This window comes from Lissotriton vulgaris, chromosome 5, assembly GCF_964263255.1.
Source record: "Lissotriton vulgaris chromosome 5, aLisVul1.2, whole genome shotgun sequence".
NCBI classification, from domain to species: Eukaryota; Metazoa; Chordata; class Amphibia; order Caudata; family Salamandridae; genus Lissotriton; species Lissotriton vulgaris.
Window position 1 is genome coordinate 1,788,734,569 of NC_141693.1, and position 27,557 is coordinate 1,788,762,125.

Below are 27,557 nucleotides of genomic sequence, written 5' to 3' on the forward strand. Positions count from 1 at the left end.
ACTCTGGTCTTTGACAGAGACCCCTTCCACACCAATCTATAGAAGTTGCAGGACATTCTCTTGGCTTTGAAGGCCTTCCTATCGTCCATTAAAAGGAGACTAATCCAGACACTCACGACAACATCACTGCCATGTGATACTGCAATAAGCAGGATGGAGTGAGGTCCTTGGTTGAGACCACAAAGCATCTGCTTGGTTGTGAACCACCCAGCGGGATCCTGAAATATCAGAATGTACAAACTAAGTTTGCGATGCCTTGCAGGTCATGAATGGCAACAGCGCCCGTATGTGATTCAGGGCTCTTAGGGCAATGGAGATAGTCCTGGCTAGATATCTTTGAAGCCACCGAGAACGCAGTGTTAATGCTTTACCAGATTGTAGTTCCCAAGAAGGATATCTCTCAGAGACACATTCCACCTATTTTGGTGTACGTGAATCCTTTGTGCCTTCCGGCCATTGCCTCTCCTGGCCAGACTTCTGAAAAAGATTAGAAATCACCAGGCCCAAGTCAGCCTCATGGCTCTAGATTAGGACAGGTAAATGTGGTACCTGAAACTTCTGGGCATAGGCAACTGCCCTCCAATCAGGCTTCTGATTAGTGAGGATCTTCTCCCCCTGCAGCAGGGCAAGTTTATTTTTAGTTTTGCAAAGTTACTAAAAACCATTGCAACATTTGCTTAAGAAAGATATAGTAGAAGTAATGTTATACAGTGATAAAAACCATAAAACGAAAGCTACAATTACTGTACATTAAAAAAGTTAGCTATGCAGGCAATGGCAAGGCTAATTTGTTCGCAAGATAAAGTGCAGTGCATTCGCTGTTCCTGGCTGATGCTGGGCGTGGGCGTATTAAGGTGCCATATAGAGCGTATTGTTCTTGTTGTTAGTTCTTGCTCAAAATGTGTTCAAGGAAAGTGCTAGTGCTCTGTCCTTTGAGGAAAGCCAGTCCCGGGTTGTAAGTTCATTGCACCACAAGAGCTTCTTACTTGTGTGGCTGGTGTTGGGCTATTCCAATTTTAGATATATTTTGTTCGGCCAACTTTAAGTATTTTACTAATCTACAGTTCAGCTGTGCGTTTCCCGGGTTAAAGCAGGCCAACACCGCTTGTCTCCTGGTGGGGATACCTAACTACTTGATGGGTGCTTTTAATAGCAGTAACCGTTCTTTTTTTTTTTTTTGGAAACCTTTATTGTGCAGATAGGAGTATACAAATACGGGCCTACAACCAGTCAGGCCGGCCACGACACATTATGAGAAGCACATAAATCAATAAGGGGGTTTCCCGGTATCACCCAGCATTGTGCAAGCAATTAGTTCAGTCTGAGAAAAGCTGAGCACGACCGCTGAAAACAGGATCAAAGAAGTTAATTTTATAATAGGGAGTATAGCAGGATCAGTTGCAGTTTAATCATCTGAGTTCCATAGCGGGCTACGAATAAAGCATCAAGACATAAAGGCAGCGATAAAGACGGTTATCAGCAACAGTTCACATCAATTAGGATATAGACGCCATATTTCAAATCAGTGCCCACCGTGGCCCTCCGCTTGTCCACCGACCACCTAATTATCGTACTGATACATAACGGAGGAACCAGAACAGCAACAGTGGTTACAATCATCCTCTATACTAACCTAAATAATAAGAAAAAAGGGAAGGGGGGGGGAGTATTATAAAGAAGAAAAGAAAGAACACCGTGCTGCTGCACGCGCCCCACAGCGATAAAGGCGCGCAAAGTGACTGAGGATCCCGCTATCTGGGTCAGGGCGTGCAAGTCATAATGTATGTGCAGTCAATACCGTAGAAAGAAGAACAACTCGCCCCCCATCCCCACCTGCAATCACACCATGGGAGACACGCACAGATACGGCGCCCCGATAAAGGGATACAAAAGAGCCATATAACTAAGGGGAAAAAAAACAGATAAGAGGCCCCAACCCACCCACCCCGCCCTGCACCCCTGCAGAAGGCTACGGCCTACCCCCCCAGCAGGGTGCCTGTCGCCCTAAATAGGAAACCCGAAATATAGAAAAAGTCAGAGAGAGGGAAAGGTACAAAAGAGGCAAAAAAGGGAAAAGAACCAGGGGGGGAGGAGATCATCAATCGAGTCGTTAGGCCCCTGCCCCCCGCCTTCCCACACATTTATGCAACATTAAAACGAGATCGACACAGTCTCAGGTATCATAAACCCTCAAAGGAATCGTCCATGTTATCATGATTGGGGGCATTCCTCATCTCCATCCGTTAACCAGCAGTACTCCGGGTTCAGTCCGGCTCACCCCTGTCCTTTCCTAGTCATCGCCACCATACGTGATAGAGTAGTGGGCAGCAAACATGTCAAGGTGGAGAGGCCACTCGATCGGAACAAAACGGGACAAGGGTGTAAACCAGAGGATCCCGGCAACCAGCAACAAAGCAAGAACTTTTCGCGGCAGTCCAGACTTTCCATTAGTGACAACTGGAGCAGCAAGCAGTGTGGATGCAGTCTCGCCGCACAGGAAAGTAAAGTCTCCTCCGCAAGGTAACAACGGGACCTCACCGAAGCAGATCGAATCGGCAATCCACATCGCTCCCCCGAACATTCGAGCAGGAACGGGCCCCAGCGTGGAGCCCACACCCCCGCCCGCCACAATCCAAGCTACCTGGAGATTCGGGGCCGCAGGCATACAGTCTTGTCGATGTTCGGCGGCAGCACTCCCCGCAGCAACAGAGGGGGACGAAGCAGCGCACACTCGAAGTCGAGCCGCGTTCATGAGGGACGGCCCAACAAAAATGGCGGCAGACCGTCTATCTTGCACAGGGACGACGGGGGCCATGGCCGCATGTAAAGACTGTAGGGCGTCAAGGACATCGCCAAGCGTGGGCTCACGCTCACAGGACCAGGCCCCGTGCACTTCAGCGACACAGGTTCGCCGCCCTGAGTAAATCCGTGACCCAGGGCGTCGGCCGCCATCTTGCGGGTCCAGCCGCGTCTCCACACACCTCAACCTCTGGAGCGGGCTCTCAAGCAATGCCACCGCTGGAGTTCCCTCGAGCCCCAGAAATGGCAACCTGGGTGCAGAAAGGAGAGCCACCAAAAGGGGGGTCCGCCAGCGCCACCGCCCCGTGGGCGCCACACGCCGACTCCGGGCGCAGGGCTTCAAGATGGCCGGACAGGGCAACAAAGGGGGTATCCTCCTGCTCGGTCTTCCCGCATCCACAGCGTGCCGCGCCCTACCACGGGGCCCCCGGGCCGGTGGACCGGGCCCGGTCAGTCTCCACCGGCATAACCGCACAACGGCCTCTCCCAGCCGACCCCTCTCCTCCACCAGGGGCCGCCGCCAACACCGTCACTCCGGCCGACCTACACAGGCAAGTCCCCGGTCTCCACGCCGCGAAAGCCCCGGATCAAGCAGGAGCACAGCTTCGGACCCGCAGCTTGCACGAGCCCCCGGGTCAGACGGTGAGTACGAGCGTTGCTCCACCTTTCCATTTCTTCCCGAGTGTGTCATCTCGGGGCAGGATGCTTGGCAGGATATGTGTGTTGGGCAGGAAGGCTGGCGGAGCCGAGCTACAGTGCGGCCATCACGGTCGCGAGCTTGGCTCCTCCCTCATTAGTAACCGTTCTTGATGTAGATCCTTACAGGTACAGATTAGGTGTAAGATGCCTCCTTGCTTGGTGTTGCACAAACTACACATGCTTTGAGTAGTGGCTCTCAGCCATGGTGGAAGCTGCTGGTACACGGGAGGAAGCCCAGACTGTGCCTTAAGAATTTCATTTTTATCTCTTTGGAATAGTCCTGATTAAAGTACTTTTGCGGTGCAAGTGATTTATAAGAATTCATGGTCATCCAGGCATGGGGCCTATCTGCAAATGTTGCCTTGTCCTTAACACCAGAATTTGTTTTACACATTTCCAGGCTAATTTTTTGAATGCTGAATGACCAAGTTGAGTATTCCAAAGATCTGTAAGCTTGGTACTTTCCAAAGATGTCTGAAGATATCTCCTCACTTGGCAAGTGTCCCTATTCTGGATTTCATACCACAGCAGTTGGTTTAATGTATTTATGGTGGCGTTTCTGATCTAATGCCAGTAGATAACATAAGAACCCCGCCGGGCCAGGGATTGATGTAGGAGGCCAAACTCCAATCTTATTTCTGCCCATTTTCCCTTTCTCTCCCTCTACTCCTTCACTCGTTTTTACCCCCTTTCTATCTTTCACCTTACTGCACCTCTGCTCTTTTGTGCCTTATTTCTGCTTATTTTCCCTTTTTTCTTTATCCCTTCTTTCCTCCCTTTACCTTTCCCCGCCGCTGCTGCCCCCGCGCCCCCCCCCCTCACCCCCCCCCCCCCCAGCGGGACCGGCCCAATCCAGCTCCCCTCCCAGCTGTCCAGCCCTCCCCGACCCCTACTTAATGGCGGCCACTGCGGGGACAGGCGAGAAAGACCACTGGCTCATTGTCAGTGAAATTGCTCTCCCACCCTTGCAGCTCCACCATTAAGTGAGGTGCCCCTGCCCCTGCACTCTTGAGTGTTGGTGATCGAGGCCCTCCTCCACCCGCAGGTTTCCCTGCGCCTCATCCCTGGTGGTCCAGTGGACCTCTGTCTCCTTTCTTTCTGCTCCTTCACTCGTTTTTTCTCCCCTTTCTATCTTTCACCTTTCTGCACCTCTGCTCTTTTGCGCCTTATTCCTGCCCATTTTCCCTTTCTCTCCCTCTGCTCCTTCACTCGTTTTCACTCGTTTTTCTCCCTTTTCTATCCTTCACCTTTCTGCACCTCTGCTCTTTTGTGCCTTATTTCTGCCCATTTTCCCTTTCTCTCCCTCTGCTCCTTCACTCGTTTTCACTCGTTTTTCTCCCTTTTCTATCCTTCACCTTTCTGCACCTCTGCTCTTTTGTGCCTTATTTCTGCCCATTTTCCCTTTCTCTCCCTCTGCTCCTTAACTCGTTTTCACTCGTTTTTCTACCCTTTCTATCTTTCACCTTTCTGCTCTTTTCTGCATCTCTGCTCTTTTGTGCCTTCTTTCTGCTTATTTTCCCTTTTTTCTTTATCCCTTCTTTCCTCCCTTTACCTTTCCCCGCCGCTGCTGCCCCCGCGGCCCCTCCCCCCCAGCGCGACCGGCCCAATACAGCACCGCTCCCACCTCCCAGCAGTCCAGCCCTCCCCGACCCCTACTTAATGGCGGCAACTGCGCGGCCGCGGGCTGCGGGCGCGCCGCTGGTGCACCGAAGGCGCGTCAAAGGCAAGCACGTCTGCGCCCGTCTGTGACCCGTCCGCGACCAGCACCAGGAACCCTGGACCTCCGCCCCACCAACGCTACGACCCAGCAGCACTCAACGCACTCAACCCAGGCTGCAACAACAACTGCAAGCTAGCATCACCAGCCGACACCCATGGACCCTTCAGCTGTCACCGCTGCCGGCACACCTGCAGCACTGCCAAGAACACGGATCCAGCACAACCCGCCCAAAAGAACACAACCGAACCGAAGACCCTGCAATGCATCCTCCTCAACGTCCGATCCCTCCACAAACACGCCACAGAAATCTGGGACCTCCTCGACAGCACCACCCCAGACGTAGCATTCTTCATAGAAACCTGGACCAACACTACCTCGGGACTGGACATCGCCATCGCCATCCCCCAAGGATACAAGATCTCCAGGAAGGACCGCCCCACCCACCCAGGAGGAGGAATCGCCATCGTCCACAAATCCAGCCTCCGCCTGAGCACACTCCCTGACGAGTCCACAGAACTGATGGAACACCTTCACTTCAAGATACTGGCCAGCCCCACCGCCGCCCTCCGAGGAATCCTCATCTACCGACCCCCTGGACCCCGCGGACCCTTTGCCAACTCTATCACGGACATTATCTCCCCGCAGGCCATGGCATCCACCAACTACACCCTGCTGGGAGACCTCAACTTCCACCTCGACAATCAACTGGACCCCAACACCACATGCCTCCTGGACAACCTCCACAACATTGGACTCTGCCAGATCGTGACGAGCCCACGCACTCAGCAGGACACACCCTCGACCCCCTCTTCACTACAGGAAACTCCATCACCTTCAGCCACACCACCGAACTCCCATGGACCTACCATCGTTGCGTCCACTTCACCTTCAGAACACCCACCATCCACAGACACCAGCACCTGCTTCCACAAAGAAACTGGACCAAAATCACCGATGACCAGCTCACCTCCTCACTCAACAACTCCACCCCAACCATCGTGGAAAACGACGACTCCAACACCGCAGCCCGAACCCTGCATAGATGGATCTCGGACAGCACCAACACCATAGCCCCCCTCAAGAAAAACAACAATACCTGTGCCAAGAAAGCCAGATGGTTTACCACCGAACTTTGAGAGTCCAGGCGCACATGCCGCCGCCTCGAAAAGGCCTGGAGAAACACCAAATCCACAGAAGCCCACAGAAGCCCACAACAACGTCAGAGCTGCCACCAACCCCCACCATCAACTTATCAGAGAAACGTGGAAAAAAGCGATTGAAGACAGAATCTCCACCCACACACACAACAGCAAGGAACTCTTCAGCATCATCAAGGAGTTCGCCCAACCCACCAGCGAGTCTACCGACATCCCTCCCTCACAAGACCTCTGCAACAAACTCAGCATCTTTTTCCACCACAAAATCAAGAGCATCCACGACAACTTCGACGAAGACAACTAACACACTGAACCCTCACCAACCACCCCCGACACCCGGAAACCAGCGATTGATGACTGGACAGCCCTCACTACCGAAGACACACTGAAGACAATGAAGTCAATCCGCTCAGGGGCCCCCACGGACCCCTGCCCCCATCACATCTTCAACAGAGCTGCCAACACCATCGCACCCATGCTCCGCCAAACCATCAACCGCTCCCTGGCGACCGCCTCGTTCCCCGACGACTGGAAACACGCCGAGGTCAACCCCCTCCTAAAGAAACCCTCAGCGGATCCCACCGACCTCAAAAACTTCAGACCCATCTCCCTGCTCCCGTTCCCAGCGAAAGTCATCGAGAAAGCCATCAACAGCCAACTCGCCACATTCATTGAAGAACACAACATCCTCGACTCCTCCCAATCCGGCTTCAGAAAAAAACACAGTACGGAAACCGCCCTCCTCACCGCAACAGACGTCATCCGCACCTTACTGGACAAAGGAGAAACAGTAGCCCTCATCCTCCTCGACCTATCAGCGGGGTTCGACACAGTCTCCCACCGCACCCTAATACGCAGACTCTACGATACAGGAATCCAGGACAAGGCCCTCGACTGGATCTGCTCCTTCCTCTCCGGCAGGACGCAGCGGGTCAGACTCCCCCCTTTCCTCTCGGACCCCACACCTACCACCTGCGGAGTCCCCCAGGGCTCCTCCCTCAGCCCGACGCTCTTCAACGTCTACATGGCTCCACTTGCCCCCATCGTCAGAACCTACGGACTCAACATCGTGTCATACGCAGACGACACCCAGCTCATCCTCTCCCTCTCCATGAGCCCAACACCGCCAGACGCAACTTTCGAGAAGGCATGGAAGCCGTCGCCAAATGGATGAAAAACAGCTGCCTACAACTAAACACCAACAAAACAGAAGTACTCATCATGGGCCCAAACCCCAACGCCTGGAGCGACACCTGGTGGCCCACCGCCCTCGGAAAACCGCCAACCCCCACAGACCACGCACGCAACTTGGGAATCATCCTGGACTCCGAGCTCAAAATGGACCGCCAGATCAACTCTGTCTCATCATCCTACTTCCACACCCTCCGCCTCCTTTGTAAGACCTTCAAATGGATCCCCCTCGAACACCGAAAGACAGTCACTTACGCCCTGGTCACCAGCAGACTCTATTACGGCAACGCACTCTACGCCGGAATAAACAAAAACCTCATCCGCAAGCTACAGAACATCCAGAACGCCGCCGCAAGACTGGTCCTCAACCTGCCAAAACACTGCCACATCTCCCAGCACCTGCGCACACTCCACTGGCTCCCCGTCGAGGCGAGAATCACCTTTAAGATGCTCACCCACGCACACAAGGCCCTCCACGGCACCGGACCAGCATACCTGAACAGCCGACTCAAATTCCACGCTCCCCAAAGGACCCTACGATCAGCCCAGCTTTCCTGCGCCGTAGTCCCCCGCACCAGAAAGACCAGATCGGGAGGCCGCACCTTCTCCTTCCTCGCGGCCAAAGCATGGAACGCCCTTCCGCTCCACCTCAGACAGACAACATCGCTCCCCATCTTCACAAGAAACCTCAAAACCTGGCTCTTCGACAGACCCCCTCATTGATGGACTGGAACCTGCCCCCCCTAGCGCCTTGAGACCCTTGCGGGTGAGTAGTCGCGCTTTAACAAACTCCTGATTGATTGATTGATATTTGACCCGGTGAAGTATAATGTGGAGGGCAGGTCCTGTACCTGGGCGTGTGTTATCTACACCTCCATATGTGGAGATTGAGTGGTGACAGTTAATTGCCTTTGATTTCCCTCCCAAAGTTGTTCATATCATTTTGGCAGCCAAACGTCCATATATGAAATCTGACTATGCTGGATGCAAGGACAAGGTTGGAGCTTCATGGAATTCTAGTAACACAGATCCATTTCAGACAAGGTTCTTGGATGTTCTGCCTCTTGCGCTGTCTTTAGCCTTGCAAGAACTTGCAGCAGACACAGTTAATGGTTACTTCTTAGCCCTTTCAGCTTTTTTGTGTTTACTGCAACAATTGTTCCTGATTAAATCACCTGTTATGATGTGGTTCCGTAAGGTCTGGTCCACAAGTTTCCACCCAAATCTTTCATAATGCCCTAGTGGGACCTTAACCTGGTCCTCAACTTCCTGATGTGTACTTTGTTTGAGCAGATGTACAGCTGTCCTTTACATCTCCAAACTCTCAAAACAGCCCGTCTTACAGCGATAACCCCTGCTCGTTGAGTGAGTGAACTACAGGTTCATCACCTTTATTCCAGACAAACTGGTATTGCGGACTGCAGTGGCATTTTTGCAGAAAGTTGTAATGTCCTTTCATATTAAACAAGCCATCACCCTCTCAGCATTATGTGCCCCACATCATGACTTGAAAGAGGAGGAAAGACTTCTCCATTTAGATCCCAAAAAGGCTTTGAGCTTTTACATCAATCGTACCAAAGACCATAGGCTGGTTGATCAGCTCTTTGAGGGGTGGACTTGAGCACAGACCAGTAAGGCAGTGCAGAAAAGGACTATATTAAGGCTGATGGGCCTCTGTATAATAACCTACTACGCATTGGTTAAGAAACAGCCCCCAGAAGATCTCATTTGTCCATAGCCAAAGCTGGTACAACCGCACCGGCAGGTGTAGTACCTGTTCTGGACTTATGTCAGAATCAGGGCACGAGTCGGGGTACCACGCGAGTGGACGGCATCCCCCCACTTATTTCCGAGGGTTTTTCAGGGTGGACGCCGTCCACCCTGCTAAATCAAAACCGCGTCCACCATTAGAAAACGGGAGCACGGCGCGCACAAATTAAATAAAGCATTTCTGGGTGGGCGAGTGGCTGGCTGAATCCGGACGTTACCAAGCACCCCCAGCAGCACTGTAGAGGCACAGCGGGATGGCAACCCTCACACCTCCAGCCCTTGATGAGCTGTTAAGAGGTGCTTGAATGTGAATGAGAGGGAGGGGCTGCAGGTTCAGGAGCAGGAGGCATCCATTCACACGCAAACAGCCCTGAATGCGTCTTGTATCTGCTATTTAGAGGGGGGCTCACACATTCCATTTCTACCCAGGGCCCCAAACATCCTAGACTCGGCCAGATTACACCCCTGATTACACCGAGGCAGCACCTGCTTCTCTTCACTGAGCTTAATTACTGTCACTAATTTGTAAGCAAACCTCGGTCTTCAAACATGCATAATGTAATACAATAAAGAAATGGCACAATCGCACCCACACTGATTAACAAAGTATGGAGGACAATCAGTTCAATCAGTTCTCTCAGAGTATCTCCTGTAAGTACTGTATATCACAGTGGGGGATGGCATTTTGGACAGAGAGCCTGTCTTCTCGTTGTCTTGTGCAGGAGGGGGCAAGAAGCCCAAGATGATACTAGAATACTGTATGCCCACCCCTTTGCCCACCCTGGTGGATCACGTTCCCTCTCCTGTGATGACTCCTGCTCCTGTCCCCCCATGTTGTGGCTCCAGTCCACCCCCGCCTGTGATGGCTCTTTTCCCCCCTGCGGTGGATCCTGTCTCCGCTTTGGGTGGCTTCTGTCCCAGTCCTGGAACGGCCCCTGCAGCGAGGGTGAAGTTCTTGATGAGCCTCTTCTCAAAAGGGCTCTGCTCAAAATTAATATGGAAAGGTGGGCGTGTAAGTACGTGAAGGGATGTGTGAATGGCTGGATGAATTAGTGAAAGGGTGAATGGATGAATGAAAGATTGAATAAATGGATAATGAGAGAGGATAGATGGATTGATGAGTGAGGGGAAGGATGGAGAGAAAATGTAAATAGCTGGATGTATGGGTGGAAGGGTAGCTGGATGATTGAAGAGGGGAACGATGGATGAGGGGAAGGATGAGGGATGGAGGGGAAGGATGGATGGATGAGGGGAAGGATAAATGGATGAGGGGAAGGATGGATGGATGGAGGGGAAGGATGGATGGATGAAGGGCAGGATAAATGGATGGGTGAGGGGAAGGATGGATGAAAGGAAGGATGGATGAGGGGAAGGATGAAGGATGGATGGATGAGGGGCAGGATAAATGGATGGGATGGATGGATGGGTGAGGGGAAGGATGATGGATGAGGAGAAGGATGGATGGAGGGGAAGGATGGATGAGGGGCAGGATAAATGAATGGGGTGGATGGATGGGTAAGGGGAAGGATGGATGGATGAAGGGCAGGATAAATGGATGGGATGGATGGATGGGTGAGGGGAAGGATGGATGAAAGGAAGGATGGATGGATGATGGGAAAGGATGGATGATGAGGGGAAGGATGGATGGATGGATGATGAGGGGAAGGATGGATGGCTGATGAGGGGGTGGGTGAAAGGATGGATGATGAGGGGAAGGGTGGATGGATGGATGATGAGGGGATAGATGGATGGATGATGAGGGAATGGATGGATGATGAGGGAGTGTGTGAAAGGATGATGGATGATGAGGGGGTGGGTGAAAGGATGGATGGATGATGAGGGGAAGGATGGATGGATGATGAGGGGAAGGGTGGATGGATGATGAGGGGAAAGGATGGATGGGTGATGAGGGAAAAGGATGGATGGATGATGAGGGGAAGGATGGATGGATGATGAGGGGAAGGATGGATGGTGATGAGTGGGTGGGTGAAAGGATGAATGGAGGAGTGGATGGTGGGTGGGTGAAAGGATGGATCAGTGGATTGGATGGTGGGTGGGTGAAAGGATGGATGAGTGGGTGGGTGGATGGTGGGTGGATGATAGGGGGTAGGTGGATGAGTGAAATGATGGATGGATTGATGGATTGATAAGTGCAAGGGTGAATGAATGGGCATATGAGTGAAAGGGTGGGTGTAAGGATGGATGAGTGAGTGAAAGGGAGGGTAGATGGACAAAAGGATAAATAGATGTGTGAAGGAGTGAAATGATAGATGGATGAGTGAAAGGGGCAATGGATGGATTCATGAGTGGATGAGTAGATGGATGGATGGGTGGGTGGATGTATGGAAGGAAGGCTAAGTGAAAGGGTCGATGGAGAGAGAAAGGGAAGATGGATGGATGACTAAAAGAGTGGATGGGTGGAAGGATTAGTAAGTGAAAGGATGGCTGGATTGGTGAAAGGGTAAATGGCTGAATGGATGAGTGAATGGATGGATGGGATGAAGAGTGGATGGATAAGTGTTCAGATGGATAGGGTGAAAGGTTGGATGGATGGATGGATAATTGAGGATGAGTGAAAGGATGGATGAGGGGATGGATGAAGGGATGGATGAGTGAAATGATAGATGGAAGGATACATGATGGATAGGTTTGCAAATGGTTGAATATTTTTGGAAATGGCTGGGCTTACTTCTATACTATTGCGCGACCTCTGATGTGTCTGTAAAACGTACCTATTGTCCTGAAGTTTTGTCCTGAATTTTGACCTCCTGTCCTGAATTTGTGTCCTGAATTTTGACCCTTTGTCCTGAATTTTTACACTCACCGTCCTGAATTACAATGATATAAGCTGTCTCACATTTTCCATGGCCAGACATCCTGTGGCAATATAACATCTCCCATAATGTCTGAAATAACAGATGTACAGAGTATCAGGCTTTAACTGTAAGTGTGCACCTTGCATTTTTTTTCTCTCATGGTCACAGTGTATTATACTTGTTAATAAATGTAAATGTCATGTTCTAGGTAGCGTAATACATTTTATAGTTTTGATAATCACTATTGTAGTTTCTAGTATGTGCTTTTCTTCGGCTTTTTTCAACACACTAATTCTACTTTTGTTCATGGTCCCATGTTTTAGTATGCCTAACTTACAGCACTTAATGGCTTGACTAATGTAGTTGTACGCCAAACTTCATCCACATTTGGGCTGCTAATTCCTCCATACAGGGACCTTAAGTCACAGGCTTAATTACCAAGCAGCTTCAATTGTTAAATCTTGCAATATATGCAAATGATAGCTCTGCCTTACATGCGATGTCACTTCCTGCGTGATGTCACTTCCTGTCGTGATGTCACTTCCTGCCGTGATGTCACTTCCTGTGACCACGCCTACCTTGGAGAGTCCCCCCACTTCTTTTTTTAGGACTTGTGCCCTGGTCAGAATGTGACATGGGCATTACTCCATATGTTCATGAAGCATTACTGCCTTGATTTCTAGGTCCAGATGGAAGGATACTTTGGAGTGTTGCGGGATGTTCTGTTTTGACCCACTGTAATGGTTAGAATTCATCGCGCGATGTCAGCGCGATGTCCGTTTGGCTTCTCATCGGAGGGACGCTTCGCGCTTGGGTGGAGTTATCTTTATAAATAAACGTAGACTCTAACCATCAACGTTTCCTGGATTAATTTGCCGGCTACACCCACCAAGTCGAGAGTTACTACTTTGGTATTTATTCACAGTGTGAGGAATCTGCAGTTAGAAGTATCCATCCGAAGAGCAAGTTCATTATCTTTGGTGACTTTCATTTTGGTGGATAGTATTTCAAACCGCAGGTTCCTTGCAGTCCTCCCTCCTCCCCGGTCTATGGAATGTACTCTTCACTATCCATAGAAAGATTTCAGACTTAAGATCTGCTCACTGTCATATCTGAGCAGTAAGCTCTGCCTCCAACGGCACGGATATTGTAAAGAAAGAAATCAGCATGGCGCTTAATGTTGCTCCGGTGTCACTTCCATGCAGGGGTGGATTGGCACTCCGGGCATTGGCCGAAGGGCCGGTGTCTCAGTATCCTCTGTGGGTCGTTTTTTTTTTCTCCCCTTTCCAAGAGAGTGCTCTCTGTGGACTGGAAAAGGAAAGCAGCTTCGCTGGGCGGCCGTACAGCGATGATCAGCAGTGGCCTCCCCTGCAATGCCAAGCAATAACGTTGAGGGTGGGCTGGGGAGGGGTGAGTGTGTGCAAGAATCGGCCTCCTGGGGGGCAGGTGTTGCTTAGGCCTTTGAGCCATTTTCACCTCGCCCCCCTGGGGCCCACACAGCCCAGAACAGTGTTTTTCTTAACACCTCGCCCACAGCCCTTCTCATTCAGGGCATAGTGGGCGAGGAAGAATGGCTCTGGCTGTAGGGGCCCAGTGATATTTGGAACTCGCACCATCTGCACCTCAGCCTCCCCCTGCCTACCAGGGATGACCCAGCAGCTGTGGTTTGTGCTCCCCTGCCAGGACATTGCCCTGAGGCCGTCGAGGGCTGGAGAGGGCTCGAATAATTTTGTAATAGAAGGTGACCCGAATAATTTTGTAACAGAAAGGGGCCTCGCTGTTTTATTAGTTGCGCAGCTTGTAGGCCATTGTCACCTTGGCCCTGTGTTCTTCGCAAGAACAGTATCCTCCCACTTTCATTCCTTGTGTGTGCATAGGCATATGTGGCCTGATGCCAGAGTTGGGGAATCAGGTTTGAGTCCCAGTAACTGCTCAACACCCTGTGATTCTGGGCAGATCACTTCATCGCCCAGGCCCTTAAATAAAACATCAGATCTTGTGTACTGTAATTGGTGCACATGAATAGAACTCAAATGCCTTTGTCTTGGGGGCTGAATTCACACTATATAAAACTGTCAAATGGAAAAACAACTATAAAAAATATCCATTTGTTCATGCTTTATGATTCTGCAAAGGAAACATTATAATTAAAAAGACACTTTATAAGAACATGTCAGTATTTTTTTAACAGAAGCTTTTCTGAAGCAAATTTTTTATTTATTTCCCCTTAGTGCCTCCCTGTCTGGTTTTCTTATGTTGTGGAGGCTGCGCTCTGACATTTAAGTCATTCTGTACCTCTGCCCCGCGAATGTGGCTCAATCCTAATCGATCTAGTCGCACTCATTCCTTATCTTAGCGCCAAGACGCCTCGGCATTAGTGTGCTTTATAAATGTCTAGTCAGTTGAATGTGGCCCACTCCTCTTGAATGTGGGCCACGCCACGCAAATGTGGGCCACTTTTTTCATCAGTGCCCGGGCCAAATTGTGATCCCAATCCGACCCTGCTTCCATGGCGGGGTAAAGCTAATGCGGAGCAGCACAACACCACTTAGTGGTGCAGAAGCATTTCTGAGAAAAATTTCCTTATCAGTCTGTCTCCTGGGGTTATTCACAAGGTGAGAAATCTGTGGTTATATAGAGTTTCCACCAGAAAGAACGTTGCCAAAAGTAAGTAACTTGTTCTTCATTAAGTGTTTTTTAGTTTGTCATTGTGACCATCATCCCCTGAAGTAAACTTTGGCTACTCTTCACCTTTACACTCGTGGAACCGAGATTCAAATAGTAATACGTGCCTTCCGATGAGTCCAGTAATCCCTGGCTTCCAAATATCTGCGAAATATATTTGAAAGGCATAATTTAATTTCGATCCATGATTACACGTTTTAAAATTATTTTACAAAACTCTATTTTCTACGACTCGAAAAGTGTCTTCAGATTTGACATTGCTTTTGTTGCTCTTTACAAGATTTGTACATTGTTGATCAGGTATGACTGTGTGCATGTAATCCGACACTTGCTTACATGCGATTATAGATGTTACAAGACGTCTGGTGTTCATTTTTTATTGTGCTCCTTGGAGATGTTTCACAACTACTTGCTCCTCCTTCCTTATTGCACAACCACCACCAGCAGCAGCAGCACTTTCCGGAACTGCTGTAAGTGAAAACCTTACAAATCGAGTTGAGAAGCGTTGCACGTGCATTGTGTGACGAAAAGCCGTGCTTTTCATTGCATCGCCGAGTGCATCAGCAGCCAATCGGAAGCAGAGAGGAAGTTGCAGTCGGTAAGCAGCTGTTTTGTGCTGATATTGCCCACCGGTGAACCGTGGCGTCAGAGGGCTCACAAACTAGTTCACGCAGCTGCCGACGTTGGTTACTGAGAGGTGGTAAATGCTGCTGGAACGTTTACTCTGCCTTGAAGTGCATTGGACTGAATGCGTTGCGTAGAAAGTTTATAGAACGGAACCGGGCATTCTTTGACTTAAAAAGGGATAAAATGAGGGTCACAATATAACCCACGATGAGTTATTTTAGGTGTGACTTGAAAGACTAATTTATTAAGGTTTGTTTTTAATAATTTATGTTTTGTTCTGGTTTTTGTAGATTTGCTGCTGGACCAAACTTACAAGCCTGAAATAAACGCGTATGCTTTATGGGGAGCAGCACTTGAGGTAGGAGGACGTCTTAATGAGTATACACAGTCTTACAGTTTTAGAGCTTGTAAGAGAAATGTTGTTATTAATTCAGTGGTTTAAGCGTCTGTTGCAGATACGTGAAGTGCCCAATGTGGTATCCTGCTCAGGGAGTCTTTGAGGTTTCAGATTTATTAAACACCTTTGCCTATATGAGCCTTTCCTGCGCATAAATACAATTCATGGCATACACATTATCACAACCCAGAGGAAAAATGAAAGTGGAAAGAATCGAAAGCAAACAGGTGGTATGTGGGAATGAGATTCACATAATCAGCAAATGGTTGTTTTAGGACAGTTAAAGTTTTCAGTGTACAGCGCATCATTCAACATGGTAAATCAATCAATCAATCAATCATATCATTTGTAAAGCGCACTACCTACCCGTGAGGGTCTCAAGGCGCTGGGGAAAGCTGCTACTGCTCGAAAAGCCAGGTCTTGAGGAGTATTCTGAAGGTCAGCAGGTCTTGGGTCTACCTTAGGTGGATGGGGAGGGTGTTCCAGGTCTTTGTGGCGAGGTGGGAGAACGATCTGTCGCCTGAGGTCGCTCTTCAGAAGCGGGGGACTGTAGCGAGGGCGGCGGAGCAGAGCTGGAGGGTGGGGGTGTAGAACCGGAGTTGTCTGTTGAGGTACGTTGGTCCGGTGTTGTGGAGTGCCTTGTGTGCGTGGGTGAGGAGCTTGAAGTTTATCCTCTTGTTGATCGGGAGCCAGTGCAGGTCTCTCAGGTGGGGTGTGATGTAGCTGCGGCGAGGGATGTCGAGGATCAGGCGTGCAGAGGCGTTCTGGATACGTTGGAGCCGTCTCATGAGTTTGGCCGAGGCTCCTGCGTAGAGGGCGTTTCCATAGTCCAACCTACTGCTGACAAGGGTCTGTGTGACTGTTCTTCTCGTTTCAGTGGAGATCCACTTGTAGATCCTACGGAGCATGCGGGGGTGTTGAAGCAGGAGGAGGAGACGGCATTGACCTGTTTAGTCATGGAGAGGGTGGGGTCGAGGATGACCCCTAGGTTTCGTGCGTGGTCGGTGGGTGTTGGAGCGGTTCCCAATGCGGTCGGCAACCAGGAGTCGTCCCAGGCCCAAGGGTTGGATCCGAGGATGAGGACCTCCGTCTTGTCCGAGTTCAGCTTCAGTTGGCTGTTCCTCATCCATTCAGCAACGGCCTTCATTCCTTTGTGAAGGGTGGTTTTGGCGGTGTGGGGGTCCTTTGTGAGGGAGAGTATCAGCTGGGTGTCATCGGCGTAGGAGAGGATGTTGAGGTCCTGCCGATGGGCGACGTGGGCATGTAGATGTTAAACAGAGTTGGGCTGAGGGATGAGCCCTGGGGTACGCTGCAGATGATCTCGGTGGCTTTGGAGCAGAAGGGGGGAAGGCGGACACTCTGTGTACTGCCGGAGAGGAAGGAGGTGGTCCAGTCCAGGGCCTTCTCTTGGATCCCAGCGTTGTGGAGGCGTGTTCGTAGTGTGTGGTGACAGACAGTGTCGAACGCGGCTGACAGGTCCAGGAGGATGAGGGCCGCGTTTTCTCCGTTGTCCAGCAGGGACTTGATGTCATCGGTGGTGGCGATGAGGGCAGTCTCGGTGCTGTGATTGCTGCGGAACCCGGACTGGGAAGGGTCCAGGATGTTGTTCTCCTCAAGGTAGCGGGTCAGGTGTTCGTTGACGGTCTTTTCGATGACCTTTGACGGGAACGGGAGCAGGGAGATGGGCCGGAAGTTCTTGAGGTCCTTGGGGTCCGCCTTGGGTTTCTTGAGTAAGGCGTTGATCTCAGCGTGCTTCCAGCTCTCCGGGAAGGTTGCTGTCTCGAAGGAGGTGTTGATGACTTTCCGGAGATGGGGTGCGATGAATGTGCTGCATTTGTTGAAGATGTCGTGTGGGCATGGATCTGACGGAGATCCGGAGTGGATGGTGTTCATGATTTTGATGGTGTCATCTTCGTTGATGTTGGTCCAGTAGAGCAGGCGGTTGGTGCGGATGGTGGTCGTGTGGGCAGAGGTCTCAGTGGTTGTCGGGGCGGTTGTGGCGTTGAAACTGTCGTGGATGTCTGTGATCTTGCGGTGGAAGAAGGTGGACAGCAAGTCGCACAGGTCTTGCAAGGGTGGGATGTCGTTGGTGTTGGAGCTGGGGTTGGAGAGTTCCTTCATGATGTTGAAGAGCTCTTTGCTGTTGTGCGCATTGTTGTCTAGGCGGTCTTTGAAGGAGGCCCTTTTGGCAGATCTGATGAGGTGATGGTATCTGCGGGTGGCATTCTTGTGGGCGTTGTGGCTGTCCGGTGTTCGTTCACGGACCCAGATCTTCTCCAGCTTTCGGCAGGTTTGCTTGGAGGCCCGGAGGTCTCCAGTGAACCAGCTGGCTTTCTTGTTGGTATGATTGTTGGCGGGTTTCTTGATCGGGGCGAGGGTTTTGGCGTAGTCGTTGATCCACTGTCTGAGGTTGCGGGCGGCGGTTTAAGACAAATATATCAAGATGAAATAATTATTGTAAAATGAGTTGAATGCTAGTATGATTAATTGAAGCCATGAAAATAATGTTGTGAAGAGGGGGCACAAAGTTATGGTTTCCATGTAAAGAGAGCAGGCTTGGTTCCAGACTATAGTGAACAAGTATAGATCACAGTACAGGAGAACGTGTCAAGTAGGAGTGGAATTGCTTTATCATGCACTACATTATAGACTCAAAGCCTGCTGTCGAGGCTATGAAGCTCTTTAAAGGCTCTCAACCTGAGTTACAGAACCGAGCTGCAGGCAGGGGGCCCACAACAAGGGAGAGAGGTTCTTTAACAATCAGTAGAGTCCGAGGCAGACGGGCTATAGAGCTATTAGAACACTCCACCCAATGGTGGGTAGAATTTTCTACATTAAAAAGAAAGGAACACAAAATAATTTGAACGTTGCAAGAGAAGGACTATTCAGTCATTATTGGCCTTCAGCCACTCCCTTGACTTGAGTGGACTGCTGAACATTCCAATGTTCTAATCAAGTCCAGACTGGGAATCATTGGAAGAAATCGATGACCAGCTTGAAGGGTAGAGCTCTTTATCCCCAGTCCTTTATTATGGTGAAGGGTTCCACCAGCTGCCGACCGTGCCGGTAAGAGTGGTGGGAAAGTGGGCCTGGGTGAGGGGGGATTTCGACGGATGATGAGCAGAGAAAATCAAATAATTAATTTTCACTCGTCATTGTCCATCGAAATTCCCTCCGCTCTTACCTGCACGGGCGTCAGCTGGGTTCCACAGCCATAACACTACATTCTTTCTTTGTTCATTCTGATGTTTTTCAGCTTTGTATATTGTGTCAACAAGCCACTCCTGAACCTATCTTGCCTCTAAGTCAGGCTATTAGTTTGTTGTGGATAACCTCCTAAGGTTACGAGCTTCTTCTGTTGCTTTTCAGAGCACTTGACTTCTCATATCCTGCAGTTCGCATATGGTCCTTATGCTTTAAAATATTACCTCTGTCAGTATTGCTTGGGCATTCAAAGCTGTTGTTGTCTCCTTGGATCCCTCTTGTTAACAGATGGCCTTTGATAGGCCTGTAATATGTGAATTCTGGTGCAGATGACGGTGAGAAGGCCTTGATTGGGGATAAAAAAAGAGTTGTGCTGAATCTTCAATCTGGACTTGTGTCCATGTCTTTAACATTGTGGGCACAGAAGAGGCTCGATGGGCCTTTAATCTGTTTGTTTCACCTTTCCTGCTTCTCTGATTGGGTGAGATGTAGCTGAGTAGTGTGTCCAGCAAGGAGTGGATTTGAGCATGGGTTTGCTGTTTGTTTTTCTCCTCACTGCTGGGCATGCAGCCTTGTTTTATCTTATTTTATGCTTCCACTAGCATCACCAACTCCTCTGTTTGCAGGTGTTGAGGCTGCCCATTCAGTAGGAAGTAATTTTTGGGCTGGTATGAGCATCACCGTTTTAGCAGGGTTACTGTTATAAGCCAGGATCTCTGCTTGAAAAGATCTCCGTGTTTGGCCTAGTAGGTTCAATCTATTACTGCCTGCACCCTGTCTCAGCTTAATGGTGATTTGCAGCCAAATCTCAGGTTTGGGCCCAACCGTGATGAAATTGGGCAGGGACTGACTAATGTACATGATAGGTTCTGTGAACTCTGCATTCGTTGGAGGGTTTGTTTGAGCTGGGCTATGGTGGGATTTCTCTTGAGCTTTCAATACTTCTCTCAAAATAATGATCAAGTCTTCACCTTTTCGTGTAAATGGTGGTTTATCTTGTGGCATTCTTGCACTTGTTTCTTATGGGGAAGCTCTCCTGCAGTGTAAATTCGTGGGCACAGAAGGGATCTCAATTCCAACAACTGCCATACGTAAAACTCAATTTGGTATCTATTTCTGGGTAAAGGCAATTGGCCTAATCAGGGTGGGCATCTAAATGGACATAATTGCTGTTTCTGGTATAGAAGGTGCCTTGAATTTCTTATGTTTTGCCAGCTCTGGATTTAATTTTCATGTTTTCGTAGCCCACCCCCTGCCATATCCGACACTCTCCCATTTAGTTGTGTGGCATTGTCCTAGTGGTGGAGAAGTGTGTCCTAATGGTGGAGAAGTGTGGCTCACTGGTTAGAGCAGGCAGACCCTGAAGCAGAGGTCAGACCCGGGACCAGGGTTCAGTTCCCGACACGGCAGGGTCTTGAGCTCAAATGTCCATGGACTCGATAATTCTCGCTTCGGTGCCTGACCTAATCATGGGTTCACACTCTGCAACTCTGGGCATTAAGCTTGCTTAATCTCCACAACGGCCCCCGCGGCGGGATGACTGGCTTTCACCTTGGGGATACCCTGTAGGGGCTATCTCACAGGGAAAAGCCAGGACGGGTTCCCAAGGCAAGCGCGGAGATACCCCTTCGGGGGTCGATTCAGGCGCTATATAAGAAACATAATAATAATAATAATAATAATAATAACCTTTCAACTCCCACAAGGGTCCGAACTGCCGAACCTCTTTAGGGACAGATAAGTTTGGCAGTAATGCACACTTTGCAGTACACCATTCAGAGGTGCCCGGGACTTCAAATCTTCCCTGCTGAACCATCCCAACAAATTGTGGGTGTATGTGTCAGCCCTAACGATTTGCCACAGCATATTATGTTACTTTTCTTGTAGGCCCTAAACACGATCTATATATACTTAAGTGTTATATTTCTTTTTAGAACACACATTATCATGCATCTGTAACCTGACCTCGTATTTGGATTTTAGGAACTTTGTACTGCGGAATGAATTAGACACTGTTTTTGTGGATATGCACAATAAAGAAACTTTAGGAAAAAGAAAGTTGGGATTGCATGTTTGGAATAGAATGCCGAACAAGGAGCACACGGTTAATTCCAAAAGTGGTCCAAAACAGCCCATTAAAATAAAAATGTCGTAAAAGAAAATCTCAGAGTGTTCGACCATGCAGTTGGCGAGCTATGCCCCACTTACTGTTCTGCATGGTGTTGATGCTCAACTTGCATGGAAGAGGAGGGGTCTGAGTATTCCTCTGCACTCTGTGGCACTGCAGGCAGCCTTGCAGCAGACAATGCCTTTCAACTAACTTGTGCACAACCCCAAAGCTGCCGGTACCGGGGCTCTAGAGCAATGTAGTGCCAGAAAATCCAAACGCAGAGGATGCTGCATCCTCACTCTCTGCCACATACCAGGATGCTTCCTTGTGGGTGAATGTGTGCCTAGACGATTACGTAGGTCCTCCCCGAGTGAGCTTTGTTGTCCTATCAATATTGGTTTAATAGGTGCTCTTGAGGAAGATAATAACACAATTTTCCCAATTTTATGGGATGGCGTTTCAATTAGGCAACTTCAATGCTGAACGCATTCAGATTCTCCAGTTCTCCGTGCCATTAGTATAACACTTCATTATGATAGAACCCACAAAAAGCAACGCCACCACTCTTGTGCAGCCATCATAGTGCCAAAAGTCAAACTCATTACAATGTTATGCTCTTTAACAGCATTAAACTGAAGGAAAATGCCACAAAACATCCAACACAACTCAGAAACCTAAGACAACTCTTTAAAGACCAAGATCAGCAAACAGTTCAGTCGATATTATAAGTGCATATTAAATGCGCACTAGACCCCCGGAGCTCGAAAACCATTCCAAGAGCAATGCATCACTCTCCAAAATCTTCAAAATGCAATACTAACACAGTTTAACACACTGTTACCCAGCCATCTATTAAAGTATCAACACCATACACACACAATCAACATAGTGCTGAGGAGTCGGAAATAAATTATCCGTGATATTTGCGGTGCTTCTAATCATATCAAACTGTGGTGCTGTGCCAGCAGTGACGTTCTTTCAAATTAACCCGACAGCGTAATTAATCTGCATACTCATTGTTGCGTAATCTGACGGGTGAGGTAACATTTTACAAGATCCTCCCATCCTCATCATCTACCCTAATGCATGTATCACTTGCACTGCCTCGTTACTAAATACGTTTACCCTTCCATTTCCACATGCTGTTCACATCCACCACAGTTCCAAAAACCAGCCCATAAGCACCATAACTTTCACCACAGCACTCTCTTATTGCCTGCTCCTCCTCTCTCTGCTAAATACTGTGCTTTCTCATTTCTCCTCCGCCGACGTGCATAGATTTGGAGTAGGCTCAAAGACTAACCTACTGTAAACTTGTTTTGAAAACAGCAATTCTATATGTTGATGCAATAGGCCTGGACAGCCCCCCCATGCTCTAACCTACTTTTTTAGCAGCCTAATCTTGGGCTACCTCTGAGCGTTGCATCTACTTCTCTCCACCCCCCACTCTCGGATTTTGTTTGCTGGCTGCACAATGTCAAGATATGCCTCTGAGGGAAAGACACCAAAGGTGAGGCTCTGGAGCTGCTATACCAGATAATGTAGTTGCGTACTACAAGGCAGTGGACCTCTCTCGTAGGTGTGATTGGGGGTATCTGGTCGAAGAGCCAGGTCTTGAAGAGTCTCCTGAAGGCCAGCAGGTCCTGAGTCTGTCGTAGGCTGGTGGGAAGAGAGTTCCAGGTCATGGCGGCAAGGTAAGAGAAGGATCTGCCGGCGGCGGTGGTTTTCCGGATACGAGGAACTGTGGCGAGGGCGAGGTTGGCTTAGCGGAGGCTTCAGGTGGGGGTGTGGAAGCTGAGACGGTTGTTGAGTTATGTGGGTCAGGTGTTGTGTAGGGCCTTGTGTGCGTGGATGAGGAGTTTGAAGGTGATCTTCTTGTTGACGAGGAGCCAGTGCAGGCCTCTCAGGTGGGGTGTGATGTGGCTGCGTCGGGGGACGTCGAGGATCAGTCGTGCCGAGGCGTTCTTGATTAGTTGAAGTCGTCTCAGGAGCTTGGTTGTTGTTCCTGAGTAGAGGGGGTTCCAGTAGTCAAGTCTGCTGGTGATGAGTGCCTGGGTGGCGGTTTTTCTTGTGTCGGGAGGGATCCATTTGAAGATCCTACGGAGCATGCAGAGGGTGTTGACGCAGGATGCGGAAAAGGCGTTGACTTTCTTGGTCATGGAGAGGGTGGAGTCGAGGATGACCCCCAGGTTGTGTGCGTGGTCTGTGGGTTCAGGAGCTGTGCCTAGCGATGTGGCCCACCAAGAGTCGTCCCAGGCTGATGGGGTGGGTCCGAGAATCAGGACCTCCGTCTTGTCTGAGTTCAGCTTCAGTCTGCTGTCCTTCATCCAGTCGGCTACGGCCTTCATTCCTCTGTGGAGGTTGGCTTTGGTGGTGTTGGGGTCTTTGGTGAGGGATATGATCAGCTGGGTGTCGTCAGCGTAGGAGATGATGTTGATGTTATGTTGTCGAGCGACGTGGGCGAGCGGTGCCATGTAGATATTGAACAGCGTCAGGCTGAGGGAGGATCCCTGTGGGACGCCGCAGATTATCTCGGTGGATTGTGAGCGGAAGGGTGGGAGGCGGACACTCTGGGTTCTGCCGGAGAGGAAGGATGTGGCCCAGGCCAGGGCCTTCTCTTGGATACCGGCGTCATGGAGGCGTACTGATAGGGTGCGGTGGCAGACTGTGTTGAAGGCTGCCGATAGGTCAAGGAGGATGAGGGCGGCTGTTTCTCCTTTGTCCATTAGGATCCTGATGTCGTCAGTGGTGGCGATGAGGGCGGTCTCGGTGCTGTGGTTGCTGCGAAAGCCAGATTGGCAGGGGTCCAGAATGTTGTTGTCTTAGTTTTAGCGGGTTAGCTGTTTGTTGACAATCTTCTCTGTCACTTTTGCCGGAAACGGGAGCAGGGAGATGGGCCGGAAGTTCTTGAGGTCCTTGGGGTCCGCTTTGGGCTTCTTCAGAAGGGCTTTGATCTCTGCGTGCTTCCAGCTTTTCGGAAAAGTTGCTGTTTTGAAGGAACTGTTGATTGTTTTTCTGAGGTGGGGCACAATGGTTGTGCTGGCTGTGTTGAAGGCGTGGTGATGGCAGGGGTCAGATGGGGCTCCGGAGTGGATGGAGTTCATGATCTTGATGGTGTCTACATCGCTGACGTTGAACCAGGTGGTCAGGCGGATGGTGCAGGTGGTGGTCGTAGGGGTGGTGGACTCGGTGGTGGGTGCGGGGTGTCGGAGTTGAAGCTGTCGTGGGTGTCGGTGATTTTGCGGTGAAAGAAGGCGGCCATTGAGTCGCACATGTCTTGTGATGGTGGGATGTCGTTGGTGTTGGAGCTGGGGTTGGAGAGTTCTTTCACGATGCTGAAGAGCTCTTTGGTATTGTGTGCGTTGTTGTCTAAGCGGTCCTTGAAGGCGGTCCTCTTGGCGGTCCTGATGAGTTGGTGGTGTCTGCGGGAGGCGTTCTTGTGGGCTGTGTGGCTGTCCGGTGTTCTGTCGTGGAGCCATTTCTTCTCCAGCTTCCGACAGGTGCGCCTGGAGATCTGGAGGTCTTTCTTGTTGGTGTGGTTGGTTGTGGAGGTCTTGAGGGGGGCGAGGGTGTCTGCGCAGTCGTTGATCCACTGTTTGAGGTTGGTCGCGGCGGTTTCTGGGTCGGTGGGGTCGACGGGTGGTCTCAGGGCGAGGGTGGTAGTCAGTTGGTCCTTGGTGATCTTGCCCCAGCAGCGGCGTGGCAGCTGTTGGGTGCAGTGGTGTGTGGTGGGTTTCCTGAAGGTGAAGTGGAAGCATCTGTGGTCGGTCCAGTGGGGCCCGGTGGTGTGGTTGAAGGAGACGTGGGGGCTGGTGGAGAAGATGGGGTCCAGCGTGTGTCTGGCGGCGTGGGTGAGTGCCGTCACAAGTTGTTTGAGTCCGAGGTTGGCGATGTTGTCCATCAGGGCGGTGGAACCTGGGGCGCACCAGTGGCACCAATGGCGAACCCTCGTTGGCACTAGGCTCCCTGAGGAGACGAGTGGCGTGGGGAGTGACCTGGGGTCAGGTAAGGTACCTTCCCCTATTCCTTTTGTATCCTAAAAATATAATGAACACTCTACCTGATCCTGAGGAAATGTCCTGATCTATAGGACTGCAATAGCACGAAACATGTCGATCTTTTGAGAGCTGGGCATACACCACTAGACACATTGTTACTAGTCCTGTGCCCCTCTCACTCTTTAATACTAGGCAGTTTACCTTCCCAATAAAGGTTTTTAGGACTAACTGATCTATTTTATATTCACTACACTTCACATCTACACATACTAGGCCCATCACCCTCACTGCACCTACCGGCAGGAACAAAAGATCCCTTACAAAGAGCCCCGGTTTGGGTGCCCGTCAAGGAATTGCAGCGCCGACCTGACGAGGGGCAGGCTCATATGATGAAGCATGACACCTAGCTCGCTGGGTGTGTGAGAGCCCTGGTTCCGACAAGGGGAGCTCCCTTTAATTGGATACACGTTGTGGTCTCCACTGACACACTACACTCTGATTTCCCCCTGTCTCCAGCCTTTTAAACACAGAGGAACTTCGTACCCGTTTTGCTTACTAGTCCTTGTGCGGTATGTACGCTGGATCTCGGTAAACATGCCCCCTAGTACCTCTGTTTGTTTAATAAGCTGATGTCTGCCACTGATCCACACCTAGTGTGTCTTAGGTGCCTGGAGTACGACCACGATCTGAAGTCGTGCTCCGACTGCCGGACCATGAACCTGAAGTCTTTGCGGGAGCGGTCCTGAAAGCTTTTGGAGGTCCGGCAGTCCGTTCCATGCCGTTTAAGGTCCCGGTCGATAGGAAGGTCGCGGGACCGGTCTCAGAGTCATCACCATTCCTCTTCAAAGCTTTCGCACTCCTCCGGTAGGTCAAAGCACAAGAAGAAGGTGAAGAAGCATCGTCGCTCTTCGCCCTCTCCCTGTCCGTCGGCTGACGCGATGTGGGACCCAAGCGGTGTCGCTCTCCGGCTCCATCTTCGGAGCTTGCTGGGTCGGCAACGCGCTTCCCTCCGTTTCACAGAGCCGTAGTTTCCCCTGCCCAGCTTCGTGCATTTTACGAAGTGCTCCATAGCATTTTTGGGCAGTCTCGCTCTGCAGGTGTGCCTTTGGGCCTCACGGACTTGGCTGGGGGCCCCAGGCCTTCAATGCCAGCGGCCCTGGAGCTTGAGGATCCATGCCCGGGTCCGGATCGGTGCTGGTCGATCTCACGTACCTTCCCTGTCGGGGAATCCAGTGACAACGGCCCGACCTGTCGTCGACCCCAGCCTCACCCCCAACTTGGACCTGGTGCTGTACCGACGTCGGTACCAGCGCTGGAGGGTACTTTTCTACCGCTGCTCATCCCTGGCGTTCCCTATCGCCCTGAGGGCAGCCAGAGGAGGGTTAGGAGGACCGGGAGGGTCTGTTTACCCTCTGGCTCAGAGGGCTTCAAATCCTTTTAGGCCTAGCCCCCCAAGGTAATATTGTTTCAGGAGTGTTGCCCCCAATCACTAAAATTTCTGGAAGTTGGGATTTAGCATCTTTGACAACCTGTTTATCCCTGAGGTGTGTCAGCTGACAACTAATTTTCACAACAGCAAAACAACGTTATCAGGGTTTTGTAAAGTTAAGATTTGTGAGTTGAAAATCTGGCCCACAACCACTGAACTCATTCAACACCCTTTGGTGGAAAACTTTTTTGGGGGAAAACCACCACAAGGCCAGTGCATGCACCCCCACCTTTCAGGACCACATATAATACCATGCAGCCTGATCTAGCGAATAAGCAGAATGATGGCAGACCTGGCAACCACATCATTCTCGGGGCAAGGTCTTTGCTCTGAAAATACATCTTAATCAATTGAAATTCTCACTGCCATATATGTTTATTTTGTATTATCAAGTGAAAGCAGTATAGATACCATGAGCCCTGGTGCAGGCAACCAAAATGGCCTCCTTGACTAGAGCTGGGATAGTAATACACATCAAGTATCGGGGTTTAATGGGCTGAAACTACATTAAGGCTGTTCAGGAGGCTTCTTGACAGCACTATCACAAATTAACAGGAATGGGTGCAAAACTGCAACAAATGGCCTGAAAATGCCTTATTATGGAAAATACTATGGGAAATGGTCAAATGTAATTTTGCCTCAAGCTCTGAAAATGCCTGCATCACGGCAGATTTGCAGAGGCCAAACTGCTGTTAGCTAAAATGCCAGGACTCTCAGAGATAACTCTCAACTGAGACAACTGGACAGCAAAGTGCAAGGCTGCTAGGTTATCAGCATTTGCACGGCGCAGTTATGCCCTGTGAAAGACCTTAAAGCACTCTCGTTTTTTACAGTTTATTTTTATTTAATGGTACCTTTTTGTCTGGCTACCAGGGTGTTCCTCTGCCTTTTAGAA

At 50.2% G+C, this 27,557-nt stretch overlaps 1 protein-coding gene across 6 annotated transcripts in view; it reads left to right on the forward strand.

Annotated features, from left to right (window-relative positions):
- The window catches only part of LOC147717179 (signal transducer and activator of transcription 5B), a 1,664,723-nt gene that overhangs the window by 540,540 nt on the left and 1,096,626 nt on the right, over positions 1–27,557 (forward strand). For 4 of the 6 annotated variants that reach the window (XM_086924123.1, XM_086924125.1, XM_086924127.1 and 1 more), the window contains one exon: positions 15,755–15,822. The exons of 1 other annotated variant lie outside the window; for it this stretch is intronic. The gene's annotated coding sequence lies outside the window, so the exon portion shown is untranslated. Of the gene's footprint in view, positions 1–15,321; positions 15,436–15,754; positions 15,823–27,557 lie in introns of those variants that run through there. One more of the 6 variants, XM_086924129.1, reaches the window with a different exon arrangement.